Here is a 12826-nt window from a genome sequence, read left to right as displayed (position 1 = left end):
TATAAAGTTATAAATGTATTTATTATTTATAATGTTCTAAATGTATTTATTATTTATAATGTTATAAATGTATTTATTATTTATAATGTTATAAATGTATTTGATGATTTATAATGTTCTAAATGTATTTATTATTTATAATGTTATAAATGTATTTGATGATTTATAATGTTATAAATGTATTTATTATTTATAATCTTATAAATGTATTTGATTATTTATAATGTTATAAATGTATTTATTATTTATAATGTTATAAATGTATTTATTATTTATAATGTTATAAATGTATTTGATTATTTATAATGTTATAAATGTATTTGATTATTTATAATGTTATAAATGTATTTATTATTTATAAAGTTATAAATGTATTTATTATTTATAATGTTCTAAATGTATTTATTATTTATAATGTTATAAATGTATTTGATGATTTATAATGTTATAAATGTATTTGATGATTTATAATGTTATAAATGTATTTATTATTTATAATGTTATAAATGTATTTGATGATTTATAATGTTATAAATGTATTTGATGATTTATAATGTATAAATGTATTTATTATTTATAATGTTATAAATGTATTTGATTATTTATAATGTTATAAATGTATTTATTATTTATAATGGTATAAATGTATTTGATGATTTATAATGTTATAAATGTATTTGATGATTTATAATGTTATAAATGTATTTGATGATTTATAATGTTATAAATGTATTTATTATTTATAATGTTATAAATGTATTTGATGATTTATAATGTTATAAATGTTTTTGATGATTTATAATGTTATAAATGTATTTGATGATTTATAATGTTATAAATGTATTTGATGATTTATAATGTTATAAATGTATTTATTATTTATAATGTTATAAATGTATTTGATGATTTATAATGTTATAAATGTATTTGATGATTTATAATGTTATAAATGTATTTATTATTTATAATGTTATAAATGTATTTGATGATTTATAATGTTATAAATGTATTTGATGATTTATAATGTTATAAATGTATTTGATGATTTATAATGTTATAAATGTATTTGATGATTTATAATGTTATAAATGTATTTATTATTTATAATGTTATAAATGTATTTGATGATTTATAATGTTATAAATGTATTTGATGATTTATAATGTTATAAATGTATTTGATGATTTATAATGTTATAAATGTATTTGATGATTTATAATGTTATAAATGTATTTATTATTTATAATGTTATAAATGTATTTGATGATTTATAATGTTATAAATGTATTTTATTATTTATAATGTTATAAATGTATTTGATTATTTATAATGTTATAAATGTATTTATTATTTATAATGGTATAAATGTATTTATTATTTATAATGTTATAAATGTATTTATTATTTATAATGTTATAAATGTATTTATTATTTATAATGTTATAAATGTATTTGATGATTTATAATGTTATAAATGTATTTGATTATTTATAATGTTATAAATGTATTTATTATTTATAATGTTATAAATGTATTTATTATTTATAATGTTATAAATGTATTTATTATTTATAATGTTATAAATGTATTTGATTATTTATAATGTTATAAATGTATTTATTATTTATAATGTTATAAATGTATTTGATGATTTATAATGTTATAAATGTATTTGATGATTTATAATGTTATAAATGTATTTATTATTTATAATGTTATAAATGTATTTGATGATTTATAATGTTATAAATGTATTTGATGATTTATAATGTTATAAATGTATTTGATTATTTATAATGTTATAAATGTATTTGAGGATTTATAATGTTATAAATGTTTTTGATGATTTATAATGTTATAAATGTATTTGATTATTTATAATGTTATAAATGTATTTGATGATTTATAATGTTATAAATGTTTTTGATGATTTATAATGTTATAAATGTATTTGATGATTTATAATGTTTTAAATGTATTTGATGATTTATAATGTTATAAATGTATTTGATTATTTATAATGTTTTAAATGTATTTGATGATTTATAATGTTATAAATGTTTTTGATGATTTATAATGTTATAAATGTATTTGATTATTTATAATGTTTTAAATGTATTTGATGATTTATAATGTTATAAATGTTTTTGATGATTTATAATGTTATAAATGTATTTGATTATTTATAATGTTATAAATGTATTTGATGATTTATAATGTTATAAATGTTTTTGATGATTTATAATGTTATAAATGTATTTGATGATTTATAATGTTATAAATGTATTTGATGATTTATAATGTTATAAATGTATTTGATGATTTATAATGTTATAAATGTATTTGATGATTTATAATGTTATAAATGTATTTGATGATTTATAATGTTATAAATGTTTTTGATGATTTATAATGTTATTAATGTTTTTGATGATTTATAATGTTATAAATGTTTTTGATGATTTATAATGTTATAAATGTATTTGATTATTTATAATGTTTTAAATGTATTTGATGATTTATAATGTTATAAATGTTTTTGATGATTTATAATGTTATAAATGTATTTGATGATTTATAATGTTATAAATGTATTTGATGATTTATAATGTTATAAATGTATTTGATGATTTATAATGTTATAAATGTATTTGATGATTTATAATGTTATAAATGTTTTTGATGATTTATAATGTTATTAATGTTTTTGATGATTTATAATGTTATAAATGTATTTGAGGATTTATAATGTTATAAATATATTTGATGATTTATAATGTTATAAATGTATTTGATTATTTATAATGTTATAAATGTATTTGAGGATTTATAATGTTATAAATATATTTGATGATTTATAATGTTATAAATGTATTTGATTATTTATAATGTTATAAATGTATTTGATGATTTATAATGTTATAAATGTTTTTGATGATTTATAATGTTATAAATGTATTTGATGATTTATAATGTTTTAAATGTATTTGATGATTTATAATGTTATAAATGTATTTGATTATTTATAATGTTTTAAATGTATTTGATGATTTATAATGTTATAAATGTTTTTGATGATTTATAATGTTATAAATGTATTTGATTATTTATAATGTTATAAATGTATTTGATGATTTATAATGTTATAAATGTTTTTGATGATTTATAATGTTATAAATGTATTTGATGATTTATAATGTTATAAATGTATTTGATGATTTATAATGTTATAAATGTATTTGATGATTTATAATGTTATAAATGTATTTGATGATTTATAATGTTATAAATGTATTTGATGATTTATAATGTTATAAATGTATTTGATGATTTATAATGTTATAAATGTTTTTGATGATTTATAATGTTATAAATGTATTTGATTATTTATAATGTTATAAATGTATTTGATGATTTATAATGTTATAAATGTTTTTGATGATTTATAATGTTATTAATGTTTTTGATGATTTATAATGTTATAAATGTATTTGAGGATTTATAATGTTATAAATATATTTGATGATTTATAATGTTATAAATGTATTTGATTATTTATAATGTTATAAATGTATTTGATGATTTATAATGTTATAAATGTTTTTGATGATTTATAATGTTATAAATGTATTTATTATTTATAATGTTATAAATGTATTTATTATTTATAATGTTATAAATGTATTTGAGGATTTATAATGTTATAAATATATTTGATGATTTATAATGTTATAAATGTATTTGATTATTTATAATGTTATAAATGTATTTGATGATTTATAATGTTATAAATGTTTTTGATGATTTATAATGTTATAAATGTATTTGATGATTTATAATGTTTTAAATGTATTTGATGATTTATAATGTTATAAATGTATTTGATTATTTATAATGTTTTAAATGTATTTGATGATTTATAATGTTATAAATGTTTTTGATGATTTATAATGTTATAAATGTATTTGATTATTTATAATGTTTTAAATGTATTTGATGATTTATAATGTTATAAATGTTTTTGATGATTTATAATGTTATAAATGTATTTGATTATTTATAATGTTATAAATGTATTTGATGATTTATAATGTTATAAATGTTTTTGATGATTTATAATGTTATAAATGTATTTGATGATTTATAATGTTATAAATGTATTTGATGATTTATAATGTTATAAATGTATTTGATGATTTATAATGTTATAAATGTATTTGATGATTTATAATGTTATAAATGTATTTGATGATTTATAATGTTATAAATGTATTTGATGATTTATAATGTTATAAATGTTTTTGATGATTTATAATGTTATTAATGTTTTTGATGATTTATAATGTTATAAATGTTTTTGATGATTTATAATGTTATAAATGTATTTGATGATTTATAATGTTATAAATGTTTTTGATGATTTATAATGTTATAAATGTATTTATTATTTATAATGTTATAAATGTATTTATTATTTATAATGTTATAAATGTATTTGAGGATTTATAATGTTATAAATATATTTGATGATTTATAATGTTATAAATGTATTTGATTATTTATAATGTTATAAATGTATTTGATGATTTATAATGTTATAAATGTTTTTGATGATTTATAATGTTATAAATGTATTTGATGATTTATAATGTTTTAAATGTATTTGATGATTTATAATGTTATAAATGTATTTGATTATTTATAATGTTTTAAATGTATTTGATGATTTATAATGTTATAAATGTTTTTGATGATTTATAATGTTATAAATGTATTTGATTATTTATAATGTTTTAAATGTATTTGATGATTTATAATGTTATAAATGTTTTTGATGATTTATAATGTTATAAATGTATTTGATTATTTATAATGTTATAAATGTATTTGATGATTTATAATGTTATAAATGTTTTTGATGATTTATAATGTTATAAATGTATTTGATGATTTATAATGTTATAAATGTATTTGATGATTTATAATGTTATAAATGTATTTGATGATTTATAATGTTATAAATGTATTTGATGATTTATAATGTTATAAATGTATTTGATGATTTATAATGTTATAAATGTATTTGATGATTTATAATGTTATAAATGTTTTTGATGATTTATAATGTTATTAATGTTTTTGATGATTTATAATGTTATAAATGTTTTTGATGATTTATAATGTTATAAATGTATTTGATTATTTATAATGTTTTAAATGTATTTGATGATTTATAATGTTATAAATGTTTTTGATGATTTATAATGTTATAAATGTTTTTGATGATTTATAATGTTATAAATGTATTTGATGATTTATAATGTTATAAATGTATTTGATGATTTATAATGTTATAAATGTATTTGATGATTTATAATGTTATAAATGTATTTGATTATTTATAATGTTATAAATGTATTTATTATTTATAATGTTATAAATGTATTTATTATTTATAATGTTATAAATGTATTTATTATTTATAATGTTATAAATGTATTTGATTATTTATAATGTTATAAATGTATTTATTATTTATAATGTTATAAATGTATTTGATGATTTATAATGTTATAAATGTATTTGATGATTTATAATGTTATAAATGTATTTATTATTTATAATGTTATAAATGTATTTGATGATTTATAATGTTATAAATGTATTTGATGATTTATAATGTTATAAATGTATTTGATTATTTATAATGTTATAAATGTATTTGAGGATTTATAATGTTATAAATATATTTGATGATTTATAATGTTATAAATGTATTTGATTATTTATAATGTTATAAATGTATTTGATGATTTATAATGTTATAAATGTTTTTGATGATTTATAATGTTATAAATGTATTTGATGATTTATAATGTTTTAAATGTATTTGATGATTTATAATGTTATAAATGTATTTGATTATTTATAATGTTTTAAATGTATTTGATGATTTATAATGTTATAAATGTTTTTGATGATTTATAATGTTATAAATGTATTTGATTATTTATAATGTTATAAATGTATTTGATGATTTATAATGTTATAAATGTTTTTGATGATTTATAATGTTATAAATGTATTTGATGATTTATAATGTTATAAATGTATTTGATGATTTATAATGTTATAAATGTATTTGATGATTTATAATGTTATAAATGTATTTGATGATTTATAATGTTATAAATGTATTTGATGATTTATAATGTTATAAATGTATTTGATGATTTATAATGTTATAAATGTTTTTGATGATTTATAATGTTATTAATGTTTTTGATGATTTATAATGTTATAAATGTTTTTGATGATTTATAATGTTATAAATGTATTTGATTATTTATAATGTTTTAAATGTATTTGATGATTTATAATGTTATAAATGTTTTTGATGATTTATAATGTTATAAATGTTTTTGATGATTTATAATGTTATAAATGTATTTGATGATTTATAATGTTATAAATGTATTTGATGATTTATAATGTTATAAATGTATTTGATGATTTATAATGTTATAAATGTATTTGATGATTTATAATGTTATAAATGTTTTTGATGATTTATAATGTTATTAATGTTTTTGATGATTTATAATGTTATAAATGTTTTTGATGATTTATAATGTTATAAATGTATTTGATTATTTATAATGTTTTAAATGTATTTGATGATTTATAATGTTATAAATGTTTTTGATGATTTATAATGTTATAAATGTTTTTGATGATTTATAATGTTATAAATGTATTTGATGATTTATAATGTTATAAATGTATTTGATGATTTATAATGTTATAAATGTTTTTGATGATTTATAATGTTATAAATGTATTTGATGATTTATAATGTTATAAATGTATTTGATGATTTATAATGTTATAAATGTTTTTGATGATTTATAATGTTATAAATGTTTTTGATGATTTATAATGTTATAAATGTATTTGATGATTTATAATGTTATAAATGTATTTGATGATTTATAATGTTATAAATGTATTTGATGATTTATAATGTTATAAATGTATTTGATTATTTATAATGTTATAAATGTATTTATTATTTATAATGTTATAAATGTATTTATTATTTATAATGTTATAAATGTATTTATTATTTATAATGTTATAAATGTATTTGATTATTTATAATGTTATAAATGTATTTATTATTTATAATGTTATAAATGTATTTGATGATTTATAATGTTATAAATGTATTTGATGATTTATAATGTTATAAATGTATTTATTATTTATAATGTTATAAATGTATTTGATGATTTATAATGTTATAAATGTATTTGATGATTTATAATGTTATAAATGTATTTGATTATTTATAATGTTATAAATGTATTTGAGGATTTATAATGTTATAAATATATTTGATGATTTATAATGTTATAAATGTATTTGATTATTTATAATGTTATAAATGTATTTGATGATTTATAATGTTATAAATGTTTTTGATGATTTATAATGTTATAAATGTATTTGATGATTTATAATGTTTTAAATGTATTTGATGATTTATAATGTTATAAATGTATTTGATTATTTATAATGTTTTAAATGTATTTGATGATTTATAATGTTATAAATGTTTTTGATGATTTATAATGTTATAAATGTATTTGATTATTTATAATGTTATAAATGTATTTGATGATTTATAATGTTATAAATGTTTTTGATGATTTATAATGTTATAAATGTATTTGATGATTTATAATGTTATAAATGTATTTGATGATTTATAATGTTATAAATGTATTTGATGATTTATAATGTTATAAATGTATTTGATGATTTATAATGTTATAAATGTATTTGATGATTTATAATGTTATAAATGTATTTGATGATTTATAATGTTATAAATGTTTTTGATGATTTATAATGTTATTAATGTTTTTGATGATTTATAATGTTATAAATGTTTTTGATGATTTATAATGTTATAAATGTATTTGATTATTTATAATGTTTTAAATGTATTTGATGATTTATAATGTTATAAATGTTTTTGATGATTTATAATGTTATAAATGTTTTTGATGATTTATAATGTTATAAATGTATTTGATGATTTATAATGTTATAAATGTATTTGATGATTTATAATGTTATAAATGTATTTGATGATTTATAATGTTATAAATGTATTTGATGATTTATAATGTTATAAATGTTTTTGATGATTTATAATGTTATTAATGTTTTTGATGATTTATAATGTTATAAATGTTTTTGATGATTTATAATGTTATAAATGTATTTGATTATTTATAATGTTTTAAATGTATTTGATGATTTATAATGTTATAAATGTTTTTGATGATTTATAATGTTATAAATGTTTTTGATGATTTATAATGTTATAAATGTATTTGATGATTTATAATGTTATAAATGTATTTGATGATTTATAATGTTATAAATGTTTTTGATGATTTATAATGTTATAAATGTATTTGATGATTTATAATGTTATAAATGTATTTGATGATTTATAATGTTATAAATGTATTTGATGATTTATAATGTTCTAAATGTATTTGATGATTTATAATGTTATAAATGTATTTGATGATTTATAATGTTATAAATGTATTTGATGATTTATAATGTTATAAATGTATTTGATGATTTATAATGTTATAAATGTATTTGATGATTTATAATGTTATAAATGTATTAGATTATTTATAATGTTATAAATGTATTTGATTATTTTCTGCTTCAGAACTGAACAAGGATTTCTGCTGCTCCTCGTGTCCACGTTCCTCTACAACCCAAAATCAGCTCCACAATCACATCAAGAGCTGCAACCATGATAAATATGAGACTCTGGTGAAGATTAAGACTGAACATGAGGATCTGACGCCAACCAGAAGCTCCAGTAATCAGCAAACGTCCTCTGGTACTGTCAGCATTAACACGTCTCTCAGTCCCACACAGGAAGAAGGAATCGTCTGCTCACAGTGTGGAAAGAGCTTCAGTACCCGGCGTGCTCTCAAAATACACCAGCGCATTCACACTGGAGAGAAACCGTATCAGTGCTCACAGTGTGGAAAGAGTTTTAATCAACAGAGTCATTTTAAAAGACACCAGCGCATTCACACTGGAGAAAAACCTTATCAGTGCTCACAGTGTGGGAAGAGTTTCAATACACAGAGTGATCTAAAAGAACACCAGCGCATTCACACTGGAGATAAACCATATCAGTGCTCACAGTGTGGAAAGAGTTTTAATCGACAAAGTGCTCTCAAAATGCACCAGCGCATTCACACTGGAGAGAAACCGTATCAGTGCTTAGAGTGTGGAAAGAGTTTTAATACACAGGGTTATCTCAAAACACACCAGCGCTTTCACACTGGAGAGAAACCGTATCAGTGCTCACAGTGTGGGAAGAGTTTTAATACACAGGGTGATCTAAAAAAACACCAGCGCATTCACACTGGAGAGAAACCGTATCAGTGCTTGCAGTGTGGGAAGAGTTTTAATAATCAAAGTGCTCTCAAAAAACACCAGCGCATTCACACTGGAGAGAAACCGTATCAGTGCTCACAGTGTGGAAAGAGTTTCAATGGACAGAGTGATCTGAAAAGACACCAGCGCATTCACACTGGAGAGAAACCGTATCAGTGCTCACAGTGTGAGTAGAGTTTTTATACACAGAGTCATTTTAAAAAACACCAGCGCATTCACACTGGAGAGAAACCATATCAGTGCTTACAGTGTGGGAAGAGTTTTAATCAACAGAGTCATTTTAAAAGACACCAGCGCATTCACACTGGAGAGAAACCGTATCAGTGCTCACAGTGTGGGAGGAGCTTCAGGGTCCAGAGTCATCTCAAAATCCACCAGCGCATTCACACTGGCGAAAAACCGTATCAGTGCTCACAGTGTGGGAAGAGTTTTAATCATCAGAGTGCTCTCAAAACACACCAGCACATACACACTGGAGAGAAACCGTATCAGTGCTTACAGTGTGGGAAGAGTTTTAATGAACAGAATAATCTGAAAAAACACCAGCACATTCACACTGGAGAGAAACCGTATCAGTGCTCACAGTGTGGAAAGAGTTTCAGTACACAGAGTGATCTCAAAAAACACCAGCGAATTCACACTAGAGAGCAACCGTATCAGTGCTCACAGTGTGGAAAGAGTTTTAATCATCAAAGTGCTCTCAAAACACACCAGCACATTCACACTGGAGAGAAACCGTATCAGTGCTCAGAGTGTAAGAAGAGTTTTAATAGACAGGAGTATCTAAAAAAAACACCAGCGCATTCACATTTCAAAGAAATGAAGCTGTCAGTGTTGGAGCTGCTTTGCTCATTTATCAGTGCTTAGACACAAGTGTGACACATCAGATTGTACCAAACAAGCTAAATTAATAAATTAATAGCTAATAATTAATTACAGGCACCACTGTCAGTTTTTAGGGAAATTACCAGGAAATCCAGATTCATAACAGATCAGTTTGTTAGGCCGATTATTTCTCTCACTCAGGGAATCAAACTCACAGCGCTATATTCTGAATCATTCAAATATTTATTGAACTCTAACATGACATAAAATTACATAATTATTAAGTTATTAACTTATTACATTATTAAAGAAAATAGTAATAATAAAAGTATACATCTTTAGGTTAAACTATTACTGAAAAATAATATGTGATTATCTATAGTGGAGTGAATAATGGGTAGAACCAGGAGGTTTAGAGCCTGATATGAATGCTATCAGCTAATAGTGGAAGTGAATTGAAAAAAAAGGTGTTGGATCAGCTAGCATATATTGGTCTTAGTGATACTGTGCTTGATTGGTTTTCTTCATACATTTCTGGACGTGTACAGTATGTTCAACTCAAAAAACTTTCATTCACAGTCATCTCCTGTTACTAGTGGTGTCCCTCAGGGCTCTGTCCTGGGGCCTCTACTATTTATAATTTACCTGCTTTCCATTGGACGTATCTTTAGGAAATACAACATTCGATTTCATTGTTGTTTGGACGACACCGAGCTATACCTGTCCACTGTGCCCACGGCTACTCTTCCTCCTCTCTCTCTGATTATCTAATAGAATTAAGAACATGGTTCTCTTACCATTTTCTCACATTAAATGCTGATCAAACTGAAATTCTTCTTATAGGTAGAAAATCTCCTCTCTCTAAATCTAACAAATTCTCAGTGATGATGAAGAACTCAGTCGTTTCTTCTTCCACTTACAATCTTTCATTTCATACACATATTAACAATATCACACGATCCGCTTATTTACATTTATGTATCATAAATCATCTACGTCAATTCCTTTCTTCTAGAAGTGCTGATGTTCTTGTTCATGCCCTGGTCACATCACAAATTGATTATTGTAACTCTCTCCTTTTTGGTCTACCTCATATGGGAGCTAGAGCTTAGCTACTCTGCCCCACATCTCTGGAACTCTCTCCCTCCTGACATTTGCACCATTGATTCAATCCCTAGTTTCAAAACATGCCTTACAACGTATTTCTTTAAACTTGCCTGCCCTTAATCTGTGTAATTAATTATGTACTGATGTTTTGTATTGTGTTGTATTGTATTGTATTGAGTGTTTTTAAAGGCGCCCATAAATAAAATGTATTATTTTATTTTATTTTGGCACAGGTGGTAATTCTACTTGTTTTTCACACATTTTCATAGTTTGGTTTATACAGAGGTGGAAAGTAACAAATTACATTTAGTCATGTTACTATAATTGAGTAGTTTCTTGTGTACTTTGATTTTGCAAACTGTAATTTTTCTTTTACTTGAGTTTTTTTGTATTAAGATTTGTAATTCACTACATTTTAATTATTAAAAAAAATAAATAAAAAAAAGTCGACATCAAACCTACTTGTACTTTTACTTGTACCGTTGCAGTCGAAGTCGCAGTTTAACTGTTACGGGACGCATTTTGTTCCATATTTTTATCAGTGGGAGAGAAATGCTGCAGATTAGACTGAGGCAGGGTGATGTGTATGAAACAGAAGGAAACTGCTGCTACCGTGGGAATTAGAAAGTGTTTAGTTATTATTTTAAGTAGGGATGCATCAATACCATTTTTTCCCAACCGAGTACGAGTACAAGTACATGTATTTTTGTACTCGCCGATACCGATACCTATTTAGAATGATGCAATCTGGAGCATTATGGGATAGTGTAGTTTTTAGAGTAAAATAGTGCAGTGGAACAGTTGCTTCGGTTGCCATCACTTGCTAAAAAAAAAAACACCGCACAGCCATCATTGAGAAAGCTTCTGACAAGCTAACGTTAACGTTCATTAATAAACGCACGTAATGAACGTTGTGCACATCATACATGCGATGCGATTCTGCTGATTGAAATATTTACTTTAAAAAGATAATACAGTCCGATCCCATCTGAGCCGATTCTATCAGCACGTACATTCGTGGTTCACCTCGGTAAATCGTAAACGACTCTGAGTCGGCTCCCGCTCTGTGGTAATAACCAGTATAATTAAGCCTGAGCTTTATAATGTAAGCGAGTCACACAAAATGTTCTGTAGTATTTGGTGTTTATTTACAACCGCATCGTTCATTATAACAGTAAACACTGATAATTGACTGAGAAAAGAAACTTACGCTGCGCTTAAAACGAGTCGACTCATGAATCACTTGTATCGACACTGTAAACAGAGTATTGAACACACACACGTCCTGTAACAGCGGTCGCTGCTTTTGTAACCGGTTATCTTCACTGTTAGCTCTATTTTAAAGGTTTTTTTTTTTCTCAAACGGAACTAAATAACATTAAACGTG

The 12826-nt window shown here is 21.1% G+C and overlaps 1 pseudogene; it reads left to right on the top strand.

Annotated features, from left to right (window-relative positions):
* Positions 1-8997: 8997 nt before the first annotated feature.
* LOC134328794 (zinc finger protein 135-like) lies at positions 8998-11853 on the top strand (annotated as a pseudogene).
* The last annotated feature ends 973 nt before the right edge of the window (positions 11854-12826 follow it).

The sequence above is a fragment of the Trichomycterus rosablanca genome, chromosome 15 (assembly GCF_030014385.1).
Source record: "Trichomycterus rosablanca isolate fTriRos1 chromosome 15, fTriRos1.hap1, whole genome shotgun sequence".
NCBI classification, from domain to species: Eukaryota; Metazoa; Chordata; class Actinopteri; order Siluriformes; family Trichomycteridae; genus Trichomycterus; species Trichomycterus rosablanca.
Note: the sequence above shows the minus strand (reverse complement) of the source record. Positions and strands in the feature narration are given on the sequence as shown.